This window comes from Bos indicus, chromosome 13, assembly GCF_029378745.1.
Source record: "Bos indicus isolate NIAB-ARS_2022 breed Sahiwal x Tharparkar chromosome 13, NIAB-ARS_B.indTharparkar_mat_pri_1.0, whole genome shotgun sequence".
NCBI lineage: Eukaryota > Metazoa > Chordata > Mammalia > Artiodactyla > Bovidae > Bos > Bos indicus.
The window spans coordinates 72,307,616-72,320,367 of NC_091772.1; the positions used below are offsets into that span (position 1 = coordinate 72,307,616).

The following is a 12,752-nucleotide window of genomic DNA, read 5'->3' on the forward strand; positions in this document are numbered from 1 at the left end:
GTTCCAGAATTTCTGGGTGCAGTCTAATTGTGACTTAGAGCAAACCACCCTTCGTGGGCTGGGGGATGGATCTCCCAGCAAAAGAAATGTCTTCTGCCTCCTGCTTTGAGGAACTTACGTTTCTAGGCCCTGAGCCCCGCAGGCAGGAAAGTGTTAAGAAAGAAATGTGCATTTCCACTGAACAAGAAAATCAACTTAGAAAAGAAATGTGTATTGGAAAATATCTATTTGCCTGCAAAATAATGTAAAAATAATGAGCTCCTATTCCCCTTTGATGTGCAGCGCACGCTTTTAAGGGAAGATTCTGCATTTCTGAGATACTGGGCCTGGCGTGTAATGAAGTGGTTGTTATGGCAACAACTTTCAAAAGCAAGTATTTTCTGAGAGATGTGCTCCACACAGCCAGCGTGAGAGAGGAAAACATGAAAACAGAGTCAGGGAGATGAGATGAGCCCCACCGAAGGCATCAGATGCCGGAGCTTCTGCTCTGTGCCCGAGGGGGAGGGAAGGGGGCCCCCTCACCTCCACCCCTGCCTGGCTTGGCGAAAACCTGTCGGGGAATCTGGGCCCCTGCCCTGGAAGGAATCCAGGTGGGGGCCTGACCAGGGGAGGTCAGGGCTGAGACAATGTCTCTCACCTGGAGATGCAGCTGAGCCTGGGGGCTCCATCACCAGTCCCTCACCCTCTTCCTCCAGGCTGGCCTCCCAGCCTCAGTCTCTGCCCTTCCATCTTTCCATCTGCTCCCTCCTGCTCCCTTGGCCCAAGAGCACCAGCACCCCTACCTCCATTCATTCCAGAGTCCCGTCTTCTCACTAGCACTCAGGCCTGCCAAGCTGGTGTCCAGTGTGAGCAAATATGGCCCCAAGAGCTGGCGTTCATCACCCCCTGTCATCTTCACAACAGCCCCAGGTGCCCAGACACTGCCTGGCACAGAGTAGCTGCTCCCCTCTATTTGCTGAGTGAACGTATGGTCCTTCTGTGACAGTTCTATACTATCAACCCTGTTTTTTTCTTACGAAAAAATTTTTTTTGGCCATGCCACACTGCAGTGTGAGACTTTAGTTCCCTGACCAAGGATTGAACCTGTGCCTCCTGCACTGGAAGCTCAGAGTCTGAACCACAGGACCACCAGACAAGTCCCTAACATCCCCATTTTTCACGCAAGGCAAGGGAGGCTCAGAGATGTTCAGTGATTGCCCCTGCCCCAGAGACAGTGAGCGCTGGAGCTGGGCTGCCCACACGCCTGCCTGGCACTGTCTCTTTGTGCCCCCACTTCCCAGACTCTTGTGTTGATTCATACTGTGTCTCTGCCTTGTACACCCTCTCCTGTGTCCTGTAAGGCCTGGCTCAAAGGCACCTTGACTATAATGTCTTGAAAAGACCACCTCTAAACTAGAGTCCTGGGGCTGTCAGGGTCCAGGGACCGGGCCCTCACTATCAGCTGGCGTGTCTGGGCAGGGGTCGCAGGAACAGAGCTGCTTCTGGGGGACTGTGTCTGTCTCCTTCACTTTCTTCCTCCCAGCAGTGCCTGGCATACTCAGTAGCCCTTTGTTGAAGGAAAGAAACTTTGGAGCCCGGACAGTTCTGGACAAGTCCATTGGGCCGATCACTAGGTTTCTGAGATTCCAGCCAAAGCTTCTTTACGGTTGGGAAACTGGGTCATATGCTGTTCAGGTTAACATCTGACAGTGAGGAGAGGAGCCTATGGATGTGTAAGTGCACATGCGTGTGTGTACATCAGCCTTTCCAAAGGGAGTTTACTCTAGAGAAGAGTCTGGGGCCAGGTACTAGCCAGCCCGTGCTTCCTAGTCTGGGGTAAGGGGATGGGTGTGCACTCAGGGCTTCAGATCTGCTCTCTAGAGGGGTGTGTGTCTAATCAGTGCATGTGTTTCAGGAGGAGCGAGAGTGTGTGCATGGCCTTGACTGGGGGGACTTACTCTGTAAGAGAGCGTGTGCTCACACGCTTGCAAAGTGTGTGTGTGTGCTTCATGTGCATAAGTGAGGGTGTCAGTCAGTGCATGTACATGCTTGGCCTTGATGTAGTGTGCGTGGGGGCAGTGCGGCAAGGGGACACTGTACAGATGCGTGTAAGGAGTGTGCCTGGGAGTGTGTGGATGGATGTGTGGGGAGAGGGGCGTTTGCATTCAGGGGCTGCTGTGTCTGCCAGGTGCAGGCAGAGGCAGCCTGGTGACCATGTGCGGGATTTTCAGTTCAGTGCCTGGCGAGAGCTCCCGCCAGCGGCTGGCTGACCTGCAGTCACCGAAGGAAGACTATGCCATCGGACTCTCCTCTGGATCATAAAAGATAATGGTTAGAGCTGGAAGCAGCTTCTACCCCTGATGGCCATGCCTGATGAGAAACAGAGGGAGGTGTGACCTCCCAAGATCACACAGTGAACTCAGGATAAAGCTGGAACTCGGACTTGTACCTGGGTCTGAGATGCCTTCCTTAACTCCGGTCCTCTGCCAGGCCCCTGAGGAGGAGGGAGGAGCTTAACCACAGAGTAATTAATATCAGGCACCAGAGTATTATAAAATTTCATTCCCACTTTAATTAGGGAAAGTTTTTTTTTTGAATAGAAGTCTTTGTTGTGTCAATTAGTTGATTGACTATCATTGGTTTCTGGGTTAGGGAAACTTGATCCGAGGTGAATGAATTTGTTTATCAGGGAAAAGGAGCCAGGGGATGGAAAAAGAAATTCAATTAAGTGTCAGCCTGCTGAGTGACAGGTTGCATTTGATAGGACTTTTAGCTTAATTGCTTGTATTTCATTAAGAGATTTATTTATCAAGAGAATTCTTCATTTTAAAATCTCAGGCGGTGTCTGAGTGGCTTCTGGCTATCTTTTCTGCCTTGATTGAGGATGCTGAAACGTGGACCTGAAGAATTACCCGGCACCTCAGAGATATTCTTGTTTCTACTAAGATCCTGCCTTCTCTTGACTCCTAGGACTGGCAGTCCCTCTCATCCTTCCTGTCCCAAAGTTTTACCCAAAGTTTGGCAAGTGTCTGCATGTCTCTGGGGAGAAAAGTCCAAATTTCTCTTTAGATTTCCAAAGAGATCTGAGTCCCAAAGAAAGTAATACTCAGCATGCTGACCACCTTTTTTTGTTGTTGTCGTTGTTGCTGTTTCTACCCCCAGAAACAGGTTCGATTTCATGCAGATTTGTAAAATTGTATGTGAAGGCAGTGCTAAATATTGCTAATAACTAAATGTTCCTCTGCATTAACAAAAGTGACTTTCAAATTAGTATCCTTGAAAATAAAGTCATCCCTACAGGATTTATTTAGCTAATTTACTTTTAAAATGTATTTATTTAAAAAATTTTTGGCTGTTGCTGAGTCTTTGTTGCTTTGTGTGGGTTTCTCTAGCCGTGGCTAGCGGGGGCTACCCTTCGTTATGGCACATAGACTTCTCACTGTAGTGACTCCTTGTTGCGGAGCACAGGCTCTAGGCACACGGGCTTCAGTAGTTGCAATGTGTAGGCTCAGTAGTTGTGGCGCATGGGTTTAGCTGCTCTGAGGCATCCCTCCAAGACCAGGGATGGAACCCGTGTTCCCTGCATTGGCAGGTGGATTCCTGTTCCTATCCATTGTGCCACCAGGGAAGTCCCAAGATTTAATTTAATTGGAGAAATTGTTGCTACTTAAAAAAAAAAAGTCATATAACCTCAAAAATGGATGCATTCTAAATCATATGGGTCTTGATGTCCTAGAAGTAAATAAACTGTGTGTAATGTGACTTATTTGAGCTATTCGTCTTTGAAGACTTCTTGATCCTTCTCATGAGGATTGCCCAATGTATAATTTATAATAGTTGTAGGGAATGTCCACTTTGTTTTATAAATGAGATAACTGAAGCTCAGAGAGGGCAAGAGGTTTTTCCAAGGATACATAGCCAACCAGGAGCAGAACTAGGATCAACACCTGTTCCCCCAGCTTCTTTTCCAACAATCTGGCTCTCTGTGGGGCCTCTGGAATTGCTGAGCTTTGGGTCTATAGGGGGCAGTTCAGCTTCTTTTCCTTCTGATAGAAAAGGGCAGGAGAGCAGAATGGTTAGGACTGCCATCATCGCCTGGGCCTAAATCTTAGATCTGCTATTTGTTATGTGAGCTTAAGCAAGTGCCTGCCTGGTGATTTCTCTGGTGGCTCAGTCGATAAAGAGTCTGTCTGCAATGTGGGAGACCTGGGTCTCTGGGTCGGGAAGATCCCCTGGAGAAGGAAATGACAACCCACTCCATCATTCTTGCCTGGAGAATCCCATGGACAGAGGAGACTTGTGGGCTACAGTCCACGGGGTCGTAAAGAGTCGGATATGACTGAGTGACTCACTTTCACTTTCAAGCAAGTGCCTCAGCCTCTCCAGTAGTTGAGGGATAGTCGGGTTATCTGTTTTACTGCGTTGTTGGGAGGACTCCATGCAATGTGCTTAGACTGTACCCAGTACATAGCAAATGCTTAATAAATATCAGTTGTAATTATTATTGTGCTTTTCAAGTAAGATTTTACTGGGAAATAGGTTTCCAATTCTTAAAACTAATTGAGGACCATTGTTCTGCACTGTGTTAACTCCACTCCCACCCTCATCCTATAAGAGGAAATAATTTGCTCCAGAAGATGAGTGTCCATGAGGACTGGTGGTGAAAGCAGATTTCCTGCCTCCTCAGGCATTGCTTTTCCTTGTGTTCCCTGGTACCAGAATATTTTTATTTTCTTCTCTATGGTAAATATTTATTTGTGGTTCTCCCTCTCCCTTCCTTCCTACCTTCTTTCTTTCTTTTAAAAAGAGTCTTTATTTATATTATTTGCTGCATCAGCTCTTAGGAGTGAGATCTGTTGTGACTCGCGGGCTCTCTAGTTGTGGCACTCAGGCTTAGTTTTCCCAAACGTGTGGGATCTTCATTCCCTGACCTACATCCCCTGCACTGCAAGGCAGCTGCATAACAACTGTACCACCAGGGAGTCCCCCGTCCTGCCTTCTTCATTACTTCCTCCCTTATTTCTCTTCCTTCCATCCATCCACTCCGGTACAAGAACTGTCTTCTACAGACTTGTAAATGCCAGTTTTGCACCTCTCTTTCCAACTCTGGATTCAGGGTTGTCATGTTGGTGGCCAAGGTATCAATATTCATACTATGGAAATTGGGAAACTTGTCATAAGGGCTTTTGGGAATCTTTTTTTTTTTTTTTTAATAGCTATTTCCCAACATATGATCACTTCCATCCACCCCTCCTTCAATCATCCATCTCTTTGTACATGCAAACCTCCACCCACCAAACCATCACCCACTGAACTGTCCACCCATCCAATATTTATTAAACAATTTAGGTGGGCTGGGCCTATGTAAGATCTACAGGGAGGGCAGAATTGGCCAGAGCCTGCTCCCTGCTCTTTAGGAATTGACAGTCTAGTGGAACAGACACCTTACATCTGTCTCACATTCAAGGACTGTCTGGACATCATTTCATTTGATGATCATGGTCAGCACTGTTACCTCAGTGAAACAATTGAGGAGATTAAGGCTCAGAGAGGTTAAGTGAATTGCCTGAGGTCACAAAGCTGGCTCTACATTCATTTGTTTACCCGTCTGACAAGGCATGATCTTCAGCTTACTGAGCTGCTCAAATCTAGCCAGAATGTCAAGGTGAAAACAGATTTTCAAATCTGTCCTTCAGAAATAAGCCTTCTTTTAAAAAAAATAAGTAAAAAGAAAAAAAAAAAGGGAAAGAATAGGGAAAGTTATTTTTCTATCTTGCTTAGAAGGGGACAGTTTTGAATTTATTTTTTCGGATTGAACAATCGTTCCTCAAATGGATAGTGATAGGTGATCTAAAAAATAATCTTTAAAAACGTCGCCGAGTTGGGCATTTCCTCCGGGTGACATAACTCACTGTGACAGAATGCATTTAAATTCTCGGAACAGAAATTGAAAGGAGTGGAGGGTGTTGGTGCAAACTGCCAGTTTCTTAACCCTCTGCGTTCACCACCCTCGCCCCTCTCTTCCGTCTCCCAGAGGCCTGTGGGCACGACCATTCTCCCCTGCTACCTTCAGCTACATGTCTAGGATGCATCGAACACCAGAAGCACTTCTGTGGATCGCAGGTTCCAGGATCTAGCCAGGGGTGTATCTCCTGGGGCCAGGAAACAGGGTGTGGATTTCCTGACGGGCCAAAGAAAGGGGTGCTTGGACGTCTTTGAAAGATGATGCTCTCACACTTTCTCTCTAGATTCTTATCTGTTCCTTTTGCGTTTCTCTCTCTCTCTCTCTCTCTCTCTCGTAACCCCTTTGCTTTTATAATTCCCCCAAATGGCCACCACAGTAAAAAGGAGTGGGTTTTGCCCTGGGAAGGCAATGTGAGGCCAGAGGTGGCTCAGGGACAAGGATCAACTTAATGCACAGTGTCCATGGAATCCACGTCACAAGTCCTCCTGGTTTGGTGGGCGGCCTCCCTCCAAGAGGCAGAGCTCCAGGGCCATGCTAGGGTTCCTGGCAAGAGTTTTGATGGACAGCATGGCATTCAACACTTTATAGTCTCTTTTGTGCAATATTTTCATTGCACTTCCCAAGGCATTTTTTTTTTTTTTTTTTTGCTATCTGCAAGCTGATTTCTGTTTTTCTGCATCCTGTCTGCCAATACAGCTCTGGAAAAAGAAGAAAGCAGGTGCCACCTTGAGAAAGAAGAGGCGGATCTGATGTAAGGGAGGGTCTTAGATCAGCTTCCTAGAATCAGAGCCTGAGATGGGGCTTCTTATGAGAGTGATTTATTGCAGAGTGCTCTTACAGAGACACAAGGGAACATGAGAGAGAGGCCAGCTTCAGCCTGATCCCACAAGGAGCTCTGAGCATGAATTGTGTCACCAGAGTTGGTCTCCCCTGGAGACTCGGGGGCTGGCATTTGTACCTCCATGCCATCAGTCAAGGGCCACTCTAATGTCACTGGTTGGCTGGGGAGAGTAACCTCCTAGGGGATGCAGATCCTGCCGAAGGTAAGTGTCCAGGGAAGGGGATAGTAGTATCCTTAGCAGTCAGTTCTCCCAGGATCTGGGGCTTGGGACCACTCATCTGGTAAAAGGGTTCAGCTTGGGAACCAACAGCATCAGTGCAGGGAGAGTCCCAGTGAGACAGGAACAGGAAGCAGAGGGGCGGTTCCACTTCCTGCCCTGATGGATTGTGTGGGGAGATGGGAAACAAGAGGACAAGTAACCAATGAGGCGCTATGTGTCAAGACCCATTGTCTTTGGCTTAGAGATAGACAGGATGGACCCTGAGCCCTCCTTCAGGAGGCATCTGCTTGGCTTTCCATTTGGGCTGCCAGGAGGAGGGAGCTATGTAGGAGGCCCCCCAAAAGTGAGGCTGGCAGTGAGGTGAGGTCAGGCAGAGAGAAGGCTCCAGCCATGCGGGTTCAAGCCAAGAACCTGTCACCAGGGCAGCTCTGGTGAGAGGTAAGAGGATCTTACAGTAAAGGCTCGAGGGCAGTCTGGTGATGCTGCTGTGCTGGTAAGAGTTGAAGGGAGGGGTGGAGATATTCAGAGAAAACCCCGGCCTGATGCCTGCTGGAGAATAGATCACAGACTCAGTGAATGCTGGAGGAATGTCTAGGATCAGGACCTGGTGGAGACAGCTAGTGTTCCACCTACCAGTCCTTTGTGCTTTCTTTCCCATAGTGTGAATTGTTGCTAGGGGGCGGCTGCAGACAAGGACTGTATTTCCCAGTTAAGCCTGCATCTATGTTTGGCCATGTGACAAGTCCTCAAAACATGAGTGAAAATGGTGTGTGTCCGTTCCGGGCAGTAGCTTTTAAGAAGTGGGTGGGACTTCTCTCTGTTATTCTAGGGGCTAGAAGAAGGTTCTGTGGTCTGAGAGGTTGGTAGAGACAAAGATGGGAGGGGCCTAAGACCTTGAATCACCTGGAGGACAGCTGTCCATAGAGGACAGTGGTGCCTGTTTGTGTCTGGTGAAGATGCCTGATCGGGCCTCTAATAACAAATAAATCCCCAAATCCCACGGGCTTAACACAATACCATTCCACCGCCACCCCCCCCACCCCCCAACCCCCCCACATTGCTCACATAACAGTCCAATGAGACAGTTTCCAGTCTATGGGCAGCTTTCTTCCATGTGATGATTCAAGGACTTAAGCTCCTCCCATCTTTGGCTCTGCCAAGCCCCTATGTCTCTCAATGATCAGGTTAAGATATTCATTGAATAAATGTTTATGAAGTACCTACAACATGTCCTTCACCAGTGAGCAAAAACTCACCCCATGGCCATTGATCTTCCTTTTTCTCCAGGTCAGCCCCATTGCTCAAGGGCTCATGCCCAAGTGGCCGTGGCAACAGGCATGCACCCAACACTCAGACTTCCTGGGCTGCCCCCATTGCTCCGTGTCCAATGTTCCATCAGGGCTTGTTCTAGTCCAAGCCCTTACTGAGGAACATGACCACATTGAAGGGACCTGATAGTTGATGGGTTAATTGGCCTCATTTGCTATGGAAGGGAAGGGGTCTGTTCTTATCAGAATAGACACTGGATTTCCATTTCCAACAGGTTCTGGCAGCATCACCATCCACAAACTTGTACACTCGACTTCTAGTGCCCAGCAGCCTCTCCAGATGGTCCTTCTTCACTGTGTCCTGCGTACTACCTACCTTCAACTGGAACTTGAAAGGTATGGGGAGAGGTGGAGAGACTCAAAGGAAAGGAGTCGCTGATTATCACAGCAGCTGACACCTAGAGCTTCTGTGTGATTGGCCACAGTTTCTCCCAAGGTTGGTTTCTGTTATTTCTTATGATCCAGATATTTGGTAACACACTGAGTGTTAGAGAGACCAAATCTGTCTCCTTTTGAAACAAGAACTTGGGCACAAGGCGAAGGCCCTTGAAAGCTGTTTTCTCCTCTGCTGTTGCCAAGGGTTCCTTTCTGAGTTCATCTTCATTTGGGGCCATTGAGAGGGAAGAATGAAGTTATAAAAAGACTTGCTTCCAAAGCATATCATTAAGGCACCTCTTTGTTCGCTGGCTTCTTCTGCTAGGTTTTTAATAGTGGTCTTTGCAGCATTTGAGGGACTTGCACCTGAGCTCAGAGAGAGGCCCCAGGCACCCTCATGGCTCTGAAACACTCTAGGAAACCCTCTCCCACACCTTAACAGGTGGGTCAGCTGAGATCCATAGATGTGTGATGGGGTTTTGGATAAAGAGGGAAGCCGACAGTTGGCCACTTGAGGAGTGGGGACAGATGCATTGGGCAAGGTTGTTGGTCACACCCTGGGGGATTGCTCTCAAACTAGGAAGATGTTTGGTTGGTAGGGAGCCAAAAATCAACAAATCAATTCTGATTGCCCAGACAACAGAAATTCTTTATTTTGTCATGTAAGTAAGATAACACTTATTCTGATCATATATTTAAAATGTGAATTCTGGTTTGCTAGTACAGAGCTTTCAGGGAGAGACAACATTGTATACCAGGTCACGAAGGCTCAAAGAGCTAGACGGGATTGCAGGAAGGGCTGGATCAAGAGGACATCCTGAGAGAACTGTATCGTCGACTCTGCACATCTCCAGGAAGTCACTTTCTAAGCCTCAGTTTGCTCTTTTGTAGATAGAAGTATTGGATTAGAATTTCAAGGGTTCCAAACTGTCAGAGGTATTTCTAAGGGAGCATTTTTCTGTACATCAGCCCAGACTTGCTGAAGTAGAATCTAATCCTTCTGGCACTGGCATTCTGCAATGCTGGGTTTTATGATTATGTAGCTTCTCTTGGGCTTAGGTGAGAAAAGTAGCCAGATTGTATACAGGCTTTCTTTGGGTTCCTGGACCCAATTCCAACATGTGTGGGAGAGTTGCCCCTCACTTCCAACAGGCAATTTTTGGACACCAGCAGTGTCCAAGAATTCAACTAGGTCCTCACACTATCCAGCCAGAGATCACATCAGATTCCACAGCTTAAGGGTCCAGTCCTATAAGACTGCCCCTCCCACCTCCAGCTTACCAACTGCAAGTCCAGGTTGTGATTTGTGCTTCTGACTGACTGGCTATAAATCAGAGGTTCCCACGACCCTTGGGTGTGATTCATTTGCTAGAGCAACTCATAGAACACAGAGAAAACATTTTCCTTACTGGACTACTGGTTTGCTATAAAAGGATGCAACTCAGGAACAGCCAGATGGAAGAGATGCCCAGGGCAGGGTGCGGGGAAATGGCCACAGAGCTTCTGTGCTCTCTCTGCATGCACTGTCCCCAAATCTCCACGTGTTCACCAGCCCACAGGCTCTTGGAGCCCTGTCTTTTTGGTTCTTCATGGTGGCTTCCTTATATAGGCCAGATCGGTTAAATGACTGGCCATGGCTGTTGGTCTGTCTCCAGTCCCTCTGAGCTCCCTGGAGGTTAGGAGGTGGAACTGATCACATGGCTGGCTCCAGGGGCAACCAGTCCAGGATTCTTACATGCTTTCCAGAAATTACTTCATTAACATAACAAAACAGACACCTTTATCACTCTCAGTACTTAGGAGATTCCAAGGGTTTGGGGAGCTATGAGTTAGGAACTGTCAACAAAGACCAAATACAGGTGAAAAGTATATTTTGGTCATCTGAACGACCAAGTATGCATTTTTTCTTATAAATCACAGGCCTTTAATGAGCTTTTCTTTTCTCTTAGATGGGAGCCAGTGGAAGGTTTTGAGTGAGGAGTGGTGTGATTTGACTTAGGCTACTACAAAAGGTTCCTTCGGGCTGCTATATTGAGGATAATCTGGAAGATGATCGGGCAAACAAAGAGGCTGTCACAATGGTCCAGGTACGGAACGATGGTGGCCTGAACCAGGGAGTTTGTGCAGAGATGAAACACTGTAAAATAATCAGTGTAAGAACTGACCAGCTTAAACTGCTTAGCCTCCTTAAGTATCAATAGGTTGTGGATTAATCAAGCCTTGAGTTATTTTATAGAGACAGCACTGTGCATGTGCAAGAAAGAAATCCATGTCTCCCCAATGACTCCAGAACCAAGAATCTTCAGTCTATGGAACTCAAAAAATAGAAATGTTGCTGTAGGACCCCTTAAAAAGTGAGAAATCCTTCAATAAGGAAAACCTGACTTCCAGCAACTAGAATAGCTTGTATGGACAGATTTGAGACTAGCCAGTCAGCTTCCAAGTTTGAAATTTTCCTGACACCTTAAATTTTACCCCAATCTTGGGTTGAGAAGTCAGATTCTAGAACCTTGCCTTCTATCTTTTTTGCTGATTAACCTCGCAAATAAAGCACTTTCTTTTCTCAAAAGCCAGTGCCAAAGGATTGGTTTCTGTGTGTGTTGGGCAGCTAGCCCTTTGCTCCGTGAGAGAGGTGGTGATGAGGGATTGAAAACTGAATCTGTTTTGATATCCCCAGATCTGCTATCTATAAAAGAAAGATGTCAGGGACATCAAGGTCTTAGGTCTGAGCAGTGGGAGAGGTAGAGCTATCTCTTCCTGAGATGGAGGAACAGCTCTGGGGCACAGAGGGGCAGTTGGAATCAGGACCTTGGTTTTGAATGTGGTGCACTTGAAACATCAGTTGATACCCAGGTAGAGATGGTGGTGGTGGTGGGGATTGTTGAATATGCACCTGGAATTCAGAGGTGAGTTCTAGGCTGGAGGTGTAAGCATGAGACTCTTAGGTGTACATGAACCTTTTTAAGGCCTCTGAAAATAATTGTCAAATTCCTTTTCAGAAAGTTTCATAAATTCACACTCTCTCAAGAAGATATGGAAATTCCCCAAGGCTGGGTGTTACCTTAAAAAAATCCATACCAACCTGATAAGTGAAAGATAGTGTCTCAATATTCTAATTTGTGTACTGTGGATTTCCAGTGAGATGAACTTCTTGATGTTTTTTGGCCATTTCTCTTTCATCTCCTATGAACTGCATGGTCTTGGTCCTTTTGTCCATTTGAAAAATGAGAAGGATATGTCCTTTTCATATTGATTTAGAAGAAATCTTAAATATTATGTTCTTTTATGTGACAAATAGTTTTTCTGAATTTCAGTTTTGTAGTGCTTCCTGATATATACAAAATTGACGTTTTAATATAGTCAAGTGTATCAATCTTTTCGAGTCCTAACTTTTGCTTTTTTCTCCTTTTGCTTAGAAAGCCATTTGTCTCCTAATATAAGAAAATATTAATCTGTATTTTATTCTAGTTTTTTATGGTTTAATTAAAATAATAACTCTATGCTTCATGAAACTTATTTTGACACGTGGTGTGAGGCCTTGAATTTTTTCCTGGCCCCAAACTGTTAATGAGTTGTTCTTACATCATTTATTGAGCATTCCACAACATTTCTCATTAATTTAAATGCCACTTTAATCGATACTAAATTCTTGCATAGAGTAAGGCCTGTTTCTAGCTTTTAATTTTTTTTCATAGCAATGTCTATTCTTCTATACTGTTTTAATTATTATAATTTTATGACCCATTTAATATCTGGTAGATAAAATCATTATTTATTTATATTTTTGAAAATTTCCTGTATTATTCAGTCTCTTTTATTTTTCTACTCAAACTTTAGACTAACATTTTTAAGTTCCAGAAAGTTTCCAGCCAAGTTTTAATTGTAGTTCCATTAAGCTTACATATTACTTTGAACAGAATCAGTAGATTTATAATATTGCTTTCCTATCCTTGAATCTGGTGTGCTCCCTAATCATGAATAGATCTTCTTTTCTGTCTTTGATACAATTTCATTGCTCTTTTCAATACTAATGCATATACATTA

The 12,752-nt window shown here is 45.7% G+C and overlaps 1 long non-coding RNA gene across 1 annotated transcript; it reads left to right on the forward strand.

The window, feature by feature from the left end:
• Positions 1–4,865: 4,865 nt before the first annotated feature.
• LOC139186590 (uncharacterized) lies at positions 4,866–11,484 on the forward strand. Its single transcript, XR_011570226.1, has 3 exons — positions 4,866–6,987; positions 8,549–8,669; positions 10,658–11,484. It is a non-coding gene; the product is annotated as an uncharacterized lncRNA (long non-coding RNA).
• Positions 11,485–12,752: the final 1,268 nt, after the last annotated feature.